This window comes from Macrotis lagotis, chromosome 4 (assembly GCF_037893015.1).
Source record: "Macrotis lagotis isolate mMagLag1 chromosome 4, bilby.v1.9.chrom.fasta, whole genome shotgun sequence".
NCBI classification, from domain to species: domain Eukaryota; kingdom Metazoa; phylum Chordata; class Mammalia; order Peramelemorphia; family Peramelidae; genus Macrotis; species Macrotis lagotis.
The window spans coordinates 247,714,426-247,720,425 of record NC_133661.1 but is presented as its reverse complement, the minus strand read 5'-3'; positions in this window follow the sequence as shown (position 1 = coordinate 247,720,425).

Here is a 6,000-nt window from a genome sequence, read left to right as displayed (position 1 = left end):
GGGAACAAAAAGCTGTTTATTTGTCTTATTGCATTTCCATTGGCTCTGTTTCTCTCTCTCTCTCTCTCTCTCTCTCTCTCTCTCTCTCTCTCTCTCTCACACACACACACACACACACACACAAATATACACCCTGCGTGCCTTGAAAGGATATAATTTAATGTGGTTTCTGGTTCAGAATTCTGAACACTGTATCTTTGTGCCTTAGTCAAAATAAAATCCAGGCAGTCAAAGAATAAGCACACCACATAGATACTGGACAAAAATGATGAGTGCATAATATCACTATTAACCCCTAATTATTTGCACAAAGAGACCGTGAATACATTGAAAAATTATTATAAGGCTGCAATACATTTCTATTTATTTTCCCCAGAACTAAAGATCAGGTAAACTCAATGATCATTCTATAAATAGCAACTCCAGGAATAGCAGGATGTAAAGGTTTACACATTAAATCCAAACACCCCAGGTAGGGAGGTTGCTAAAACTCTGAGCCTGACAGCTGGGGAGTATTTATTTCCACCTGTGCCTACTACTTAATCCTTCTGATAAGTGGAGGTTGGGTGGAATGTCACATAGAGTAGGGGTGAATGGATGGAAGGGAGGTTCTGCCAAAGAGTGTTTGAAGAAGGTATTTGTGTGTCCTGGGAAATATTTGAAAATGATGTCCTTTGGATGTTTTTCTCCATCAAGGTTTTCAATCTTCACTGGTACCATATGTAACCTGATACCATGAAATAAATAACTCTGTACCGCGCAGAGCTTAATTTTCTGGAAGTTAAAACACCTGCAAAATTAAATCTTTTGTAACATTGTTATAACCAAGAAATATCTAAAAATAGAAAATTTTCACAAATATATGAGATGTAAGAGCTACTTCCCATTAGATAATGAATGGGGAAGGGGCAAGAACCACTTTTGAAACACTTATATGCCAGGGACTGGGTTAAATACTAAATAAGGAAATAAAAATAAGCAGAACAGTCACTGAACTTGAGGAACTTACATTTTAATGGTAGAAGACAGCATATATTGGGAAATGGTAGTCAGGGAGGAATATTTTGGACATGGATGGCAGAGGGATGGTGATTGGAATCATAAGATAATTGATTGACATCTTCTTTCCTGTAATGGTAGCATTGATTTGATTACAGTGCTTAGAGTTAGATTTGGAAGTCAGGAAGGAAAAGGGACATGTACATAATGATGATGCTGACGTGAAGATGGCCAGCATGTAGAGAAGATGACTGCTCTTTAATCAGAATCCCCAGGTCCCAAGCTGGGAAGAAGCTTGAACTCTGGGTGAAATGTAGATGTCAGAACATATAATGTTTTGTCCTTCATTTTTTTTTTTAGGTTTTTGCAAGGCAAATGGGGTTAAGTGGCTTGCCCAAGGCCACACAGCTAGGTAATTATTAAGTGTCTGAGACCAGATTTGAACCCAGGTACTACTGACTCCAAGGCCTTATCCACTACGCCACCTAGCAGCCCTTGTCCTTCATTTTCAAAGAAGGCCACGACATCAGGGAGGTGATGCCATGACAAGCATGTGAATTGGATTTAAGTGAGTGGGGCTATGCTATGTGCTATTCTCCTCCAGAGCCATCTGGGTCCAGTATCCAGATATGAATCAGGATAACTGGAAATAGCCACGGATGCCAAGCAATCAGGGTTAAGTGACTTGCCCGAGGTCACACAGCTAATAAGTATCAGAGATTGAATTCAAACTTCTGCCCACCTGATTCTAAGACCAGTGCTCCATCCACTCTATCCAGTGCCACTATGTCAGAACTAACAAAGGAAGTGAAACAGTTTTCAAAAGTAGAAATGAAACCAGGGGCAGCTAGGTGACACAGTGGATAAACTGTCATTCCTGGAGTCAGCAGGACCTGAGTTCAAATGTGACCTTAGACACTTAATAATTACCTAGCTGTATAACCTTGGACAAGTCACTTAACCCCATTGTCTTCCAAAAAAACAACAAAAAAAAGGAAGAAATGAAACCTATCCATGTACTCTGTTTAAATCTATGTAGCTATTTATTTATATGTTGTCTTCTTCATTGGAATATATGATCCTTGATTATTTGCCTTTCTGTGTGTTCCTAGCACTTAAATTCCTGACATATAGTAACAGTTTAATAAATGATTGTTGATAGATTGATATTCATATCCTGAGAAAAGTGCCTCTTGGAAAAAGAAGAGTGGTTCATATGGTCCAAAGTCAGGACCTAAGACCACAACATGGAAGTGGAGGGAGGGACAGAAGACCATTATTTTAACTCCTTACTTTCATGATTTTTTTTTTTTGTCCTTTGTTCTTGGACCATGACATCAGAGAGGTGATACCATGGCATGCAAGTGAATTGGATTTGAAAGAGGGAGCTGCTGAGCAAAGTCACCAGTCTAACTTTCTTTTACAGAATCATCTGGAGATGATGGACTTATGGAAACTGTGTAGGACCCTGTAGGAGAGAAAGGCTTCACTAGAACATTAATGTTGTCCTGCTGGAATCACCAAATACAATTCCCTTCTAAAGGGAATTATTCTAAGTGCCTTAGGTGCTTTCCCTATATATTCATATGCTTCTTTCTGTCAATTATTTGTATTCTTTCATAAAGTAAACCAAAGACTATCTTCTACCTGATAATTCTTGAGTGCTTTTACAGAGAAACTGAAGGTCTTGTTATCCACATTTTTAGAAATCTAGACATGATTATATTTGGAGATATCTCAGAGCAAATTCTGGGAGGGAACATGTGAGATGGACTGTAACTTTTTTGGGGTGAGTACCAAAGATTCAGCCCAATCTTTACAAACCCAGATATTGGGAGGCTTTAGGTCAGAGGTTACAAATTAGGTTATGGTGTCCTTTATTTATTCTATGTACCGGATGTCCCCTACGCAGTTGCAAACCTTATTAATTCAACTGTGTGAGACAACTGTGTAGCAACCAAGGAAAACTTCTTAAAAGCCTACTCAACATATTCCTCTCAGGTTTCCCAGTATCCTAGTCTTCTGAAAGCTGATATCTAAAAGGGAATATAGGACACAATTTATTAAATGTGAATGGAATAATCAATTTTTAATGTTTGGTTTTTTTTGCAGTGCTAACCAGTTTATGTATTATTCAATTTAATAAGCATTCATAAAAATGTAACAACATACTATATACTAGAGATATTGCATTCTACTAGATTCTTGCTTTCTGTCTACTGCTCCTTCCAGTTATTCTTCTTAGTTAGCCTTCAGCTACTCATCTGCCATCTTCACTAGAAGATGCTCTGAGAAGAGCAGAAGAGATCAAACTCAAATGCCAATTCTCTATTAACATATTTGACTGTAAAATTTGAGGAAGAAGAAGAAAACTGAAGAGCTTTTTGTGTTGGGGATATGTGGGGTTAAATCCCTGGAGATTTCAATGTGTTATTCATTCCAACCTAATTCCCCCACTATCCTTGAGACTAGGAAATATGATTTAGAAAAACTACCAGATCTGGAATCAAAGGTCAAAAAAAAAAAAGAAATTTATCTCCTTACTTCTCTAAAGTTACTGCTCAAAGCATACTCTATGAAACTTGATGTAATGTTAACGGTATTATAATGGAAATTGGGAAGCTGGGATCCAAGTCTGAGCTTTGTTTTCTTATCATTCAGTCATTTTCAGGCATGTCTGACTCTTAGTGATCCCATTTGGGGTTTCCTGTTTCTTTCTCCAGTTCATTTTACAGATGAGGAAATTGAAGTACACAGGGTTAAATGACTTGTCCAGGATCACCCAGCTAATAAGTATATGAGGCTGATTTGAACTTAGTGCTTCCTGACCCCAGGCCCACTCTGTGCCACCTAGCTGCCCAATATAGTGGGCAGTATAACATATTATTAATATAATGTAACAGCATAATATATAAAATAATATAACACATGACATTAGATAATAGTCTGGGAGGTCCCTGAGCATTGGAGAAACTGAATCTTATGATGAAGATTAAAAATAAGTTTGATGGAATTGTGGTACAGAGAGAATAGAGAGTAAATGAGGTGATAGTAAGATGGGTATTTCAGAGATCTTAAGCATGCAAATGAATACTACCATGCTAACATGAATGGTAATGGTAACATCAAGTGAACATTCCTATGTGGGACAAAGATCAAATGAAGATATAGTTCATGGAAGCAGAAGAGTTAGCTGAACCAGGAGTCCTTGGTATTTGAGAGATTGCAAAGGGCACAGTGGCGATAGAAGGCAGAAATGGAAGGGGACTTGTAGTGGTGATATAACTGAGGTGGATGAAGATGAGAGAATGAGGAGATTTGGTAGGAGATGAGGTAGTGTTTGCTAGAGGTAGTCTACATTTTTGTATTATCTTTAGTAGAAGAGGAAAAGGTATCTTTTCCCTAGAAATATGACAGTGCTAAAGGAGTCCTGTGAATGGCAGAGGGCAAAATCAGTCCTCTTGACCCTGCTAGGAAAGAAGGTAGGTAGAACCTGGTATCAGCAATGCTCCTCATAGATGAATCAACTGAGGTAGTAAAACATTTTTGAAGTGCTTATTATATGTCCCTGCCTTCAAGGAGTTTATACATTCCATTCAAAGAAGACAACACATAAAATGGACTGAAAAATCAGGAAGGGAGGGAGAAGGGGAAAGTGATAAATTTTATAGAGTCAGGAATGGAATTGAGAGAGAAGCGTCATGGCTGGTTAAGGACAGGAGGAGAAATATCTCCAGGGTGGAAAAGAAACTAGCATGGAGGTTTCAGAAAGTCAGATTCTCCAAGGAAAGAATAGGAGACGAGAAAGAAGTAGATCGTGGCTGGTCTGGGCAGTTCTACAAATAGAAATTCAGAGAGGAACTTACCAACGAGAGACTAGGAGGTGGGCTATAAGGATAGAGGCATTTCCAGTATGAGGGAGGGAAAAATCCAGAGTCAGGAGTGAAAGCCAGATCAGAAGTCAGAGTATTACTAATGAATATTGATGTAAAAATAATAAATATTAGTAAAGTGATTACATCAGGGGCAGCTTGGTGGCGCAATGAATAGAGCACCAGCCCTGGAGTCAGGAGGACCTGAGTTCAAATTTGACCTCAGACACTTAATAATTACCTAGCTGCGTGACCTTGGGTAAGTCACTTACACTGCCTTGCCAAAAAAAAAAGACTACATCAACATATTGAAGAGATTACTCACCGTGAGTAGGCTAGATTTATACCAAGATGGCTCAGTAATAGAAAAAGTTTAACTGCAATACTCAATATTCTAATAGACCTTTGATCTTATCAAATCTGGAGTTCCCTCCAACAAAGCAGACCAAAATTATCCATGGCTACCTATCTTGCTCTAATTGTCCGTCTTCTCCCAAAACTTCTTCATCTCCTCTCTTTGAGAGTCCACCTAAAGTGCTGAAGACCTTTCTTAATTTCTCCTGATAGTGGGAGGATTCCAGTACAGTGCCCCAACTGTCTGTTTGTTAACTTCTTTCTTGACTTGTGACTAGATAATCTCTTATTTTATAGGATCTCAAAATGATATCCTTTACTCGTCCCTCCTCCTTGTTGGTTAATTGTTTTTGTTTAGTCATATCTGACTCTTTGTGACCCTGGAGGCCATAGCACACTAATGTTGTCTGTGGGGTTTTCTTGGCAATGATACTGGAGTGGTTTGCCAGTTCTTTCTCTAGTGTACCAAGGCAAATAGGTTAAGTGACTTGCCCAAGTTCACACATCTAGTAAGTGGATGGTGTCTGATTTGGACTATAATTGTTCTTCATCTTTCTTGTAAACTAGAGTGGCCTTTTCATATACATCCCTCTCTGAAACACAATGTTAATAAGAAGATAATTAAAAAATCACATGATTATTTTAATAGATTCAGAATATAATTGACAAAACATAACACTAATTTGTGTTTAAAAAACACTTAAAAATCATGGGAACAAATTGACATTAAGTATCTATCTAGAACAAAAAAGTAGTACAATTTTAATGAATATAT